Source organism: Molossus molossus, unplaced genomic scaffold (genome assembly GCF_014108415.1).
Source record: "Molossus molossus isolate mMolMol1 unplaced genomic scaffold, mMolMol1.p scaffold_m16_p_15, whole genome shotgun sequence".
In the NCBI taxonomy this organism is placed as follows: Eukaryota; Metazoa; Chordata; class Mammalia; order Chiroptera; family Molossidae; genus Molossus; species Molossus molossus.
The window spans coordinates 19,888,521-19,892,021 of record NW_023425350.1 but is presented as its reverse complement, the minus strand read 5'-3'; positions in this window follow the sequence as shown (position 1 = coordinate 19,892,021).

The following is a 3,501-nucleotide window of genomic DNA, read 5'->3' as shown; positions in this document are numbered from 1 at the left end:
GAGACCCCGGACCTGAGCTGGCCAAGGCCCCATCTTCACACCTGCCCCGCATGCCGGGAGCGGCACACTCATTCCTGCAGAGGGGCCTGCTGCTTCTCTCCTATGTCACCAGCCGCAGCGAGTCGCCGCTCACCTCCCCTCGAGGGGTAGAAAGTTCAGTCCTCTCTGTCAGGACCCGAGAACCCAGATGTGGCAAACAGACTGATCACCCGCCACGGGAAGGCGAGGGGAGAGCTGTGCCCTCATCCTCCGGCCCCCCTCGTGCTCCAGCTGGAATAACTTACACCCCCCATCACCATTTTCCTTTTCCTCCCGGCGCCGAAGGTTTCAACTTTAAAGATACGATAACGTTTTGACTTGAAAATGGCCTGTGAAAACCAGCAGTCTCCAGAGGCAAAACTGTAATCGTGCCTTCCTCAGACACAGCCGTGGTTCTGAGTCCGCACGGTTCTGTGGGCGGGGAGTGCTGCGTGTTTACGCCTTCCCGGGTTAGAGAAGGAAGCAGTAGGTACATGAAGCAGACCCCAGCTTCTTACATTCGGCTCGTGCACCCCACCCTCACCCCAGGCTTTCTTGGACCATCCTCCTCCTAAGTAAGTTTGAAGCCATTTCTGACTCTCATGCGCCCCCACTTTGCCTGCACCCCCACTCCAGGACCTGTCCCGGTTCCTCCTTGCATTATTAATGTTTGTATAAATATTTCCCGAAATCCAACAGGCTGTGAGCGCTCTGAGGGCAAGAGTTTGGAATCAGCCCCACTGCACAGACGGCGTTTATTAAGGAATTTTCAGTGGCTCAGTGTATGAATCCCTCTCTTTACCTTCGGGCCTCTTCTGCAGGAGGGTCACAGGGTCTTCTGAGTGAAAGAAAGAAAGAATGGATAGATAGAGGAGCAAGTTCAAGAGTAAAGAATACGCTTAGACAAAAGAAACATCTCACAGGGGAAAGAAACCAGCCTCTCCTCCCCAGACAGCTCTGCTAATTCAGACTTGCTGCCACATAAATGCAAGCTCTTGAAACAGAGGGACACATGGAGGTGGGGTGACAGGGGGCCCCTCACCGCTCTGTAAACGGAGGCCCAGGCCTTGCCCTGACCCACAGCGTCCCTGACTCCGGTCATGATGCAGTTCTCAGTGCCAGGAGCAGGCTCTCCGGGCGGTGGTGGCGGGTAAGCTCTGGGTGTCTGATGACTCCCGTGACCCTGGCTGAGTGGTGGGGAAGGAGCCTTGGTGCAGTGAGGTCTGTAGGGACTCTTGCCCGAGAGACCGCCGGACACGTGCTGCTTTGTGTATGAAATGTTCCCCAGCTGAGCCACGAGATCTCCCCAGGTCCCGGGAGCCAGCACGAGGTCAGTAGGCTGGGGCAGCAAGCGCCAGAGGGAAAGCCCCAGAGAAAGTGACCCTCCGCTGTCCCCTGGCCGCTGAGAGGAGCCTCAAGTACCATTTCCTCTTTCTCGGGGGATGGGAAAAGTGCCAACCCAGATTCCCTTGCCACGGGATCTCTCCGGGCGGAGCCTTGGAGAGGGGAGGGAGGGGCAGGGCAGGAAGGGGTGCACGTATCCATGTGGCCGAGGGCGCGGGACTAAGGCACCCTCTTCCTTCTAAAACAGAGACAAATTCACTCCCCTCTGCTGTCTCCTTCCCATGCCCCTTCAGCTCAGAGAGGCACAGAGCTGACAAATGGTCTCTGCTGGGCTCCCTGCGTGAGTTAGAGGCCGGAGCTCCTAGCCTAGCCTTCCTTTGCCCTTCATTTCAGGAGGAGGAGGAATATGTGGGTGCAGAAGGCAGCCCAGAGGTTTGGGGTCCATCTCCTCCCCAGAACGGCAGGGAGAGGTGGTTCCATGGGGCAGCCTCCTAATCCCTGGGTCGTCATCCGGCCAGTGGGAGGCTGTGCACGGACGCTGCCATGGGCAGCCCAGGCCTCTGCCAAAGATGCGACCAGGAACCTCAGGAATGATGCTCTGTGGCCAACCGGGTACCAAAGGAAAAATGTGCTGTATGAACATGAACACTAATGACAAACGCACTACAGTAGTGAGCACATCATAGATGCGTAGAATATCTCTGTATAGTCTGAACGTAGGTATAAAATAAGTTATACTTGTTTTTGTTTTCCATCACAGTAGGAGCATAGCATACAAAGTGACTGGTTCAGTGGCCACAAAGCAAGCCGGGGGGAGACGTGAAGGAGGGAGCAGGGCACTGAGGACGGTGGGGATGTGTCAAGGACACCGGAGTTCCTGGGGGTCCTGCCAGGAACACCTCAGACCTGTCCGGCTGGCCTTCTGAGAGCCAGCACGAGGCCCCGCTTGATGGCGTCAGCTGCATCTGAGCTGGGATGACTCAGCGGCGTGGGAGGTGGAGCGGGACAGACGGGAACAGCACCCAGCAGGCAGGCCCACTCTCCCACCGGCGCTGTTGGACCTCTGCCACTTTGGGAACGTGGGGCACATAGCCAGAAGGCACGGTTTGCTTCTGTGAGGTGACAGATGGCCAGACTGATGCCCACCAAATGCTCGCTGGGCTTCCCACTCGCCAGCCAGCTCTGGGAGGACAGGGGCCTGCAGGCTTGGCTCGCTCTCCATGGCTGGTGCCGGGCTAGCGATGCTGAGATCCTGCTCACACCTTCACGGCACAGGGATGAGCGAGGCCCCGGCTCTGACTCCTCCATCATGTGTGACCTCTGGCGCTGTGGGAAGGTCACCTAAACTCTGAGTCAGACTCCTCATCTGAAAAATGGGGGCACCGATGCATACTCCCTCGGGGGGTGGTGAGGGCCACATGGGATGGTGTCTGTAAAGTGCCCAACAGGTCCTGGCATGCAGAGGGCTGGAGAAATGTGAGCGGAGTCTGAGCACCCGCACACCAGAGCCAGGTGGAAAACACGAATCTCACAAAGTCTGCGGAATACAACCTCCTCGACTGGCTTTGAGGAGAGGATGACGAGGCAGTTTCTTTACTCTCTCTCCTGCCAGTGCCCTCCCGTACTGGGATTCTGCGAGATGAAGTGTCGGCGGGGCTCACAGCCAGGTCTGCCGGGACAGACAAGCCGAAGGCTTGGGAAGAAGAGTTCAGGGCCGCGTCTCTTCAAGTCTGGAAGCTGGTTTCCCGAGGATGCCCCACCACCTCCTTGCAGTAGCCCCCTTCCTGCACACCTCCCGGCCCCGGGGCAGGTTTCATGTTAGGAAGCCAAAGATGGGGAGAAAGCTCAGAAAACAAAGCGAATTGCCTATTAAGTGAAAAGTATTTCCATCTGTTCCGAGGCTAGGGAATCTGGAGGTGGGCGAGCCGTGTGGGCGAGTGAACCAACTGCCTCCACGGGAGAAGGTGGGTCCCTGGGCAGGGGAGATGGAAAGGAGAGAGGGAGGGAGATGGAGGCTCGGAAGTGGGAACCCCGGGCGTGCCCCTGTGCTTCTGCTAACGCTGAGAACTTGTGTCCAAACAAAGATCTGCCCGGAAACCTGGGGATCACTTCTGCTCATCTGCAGAGCAGTTCTCAAGA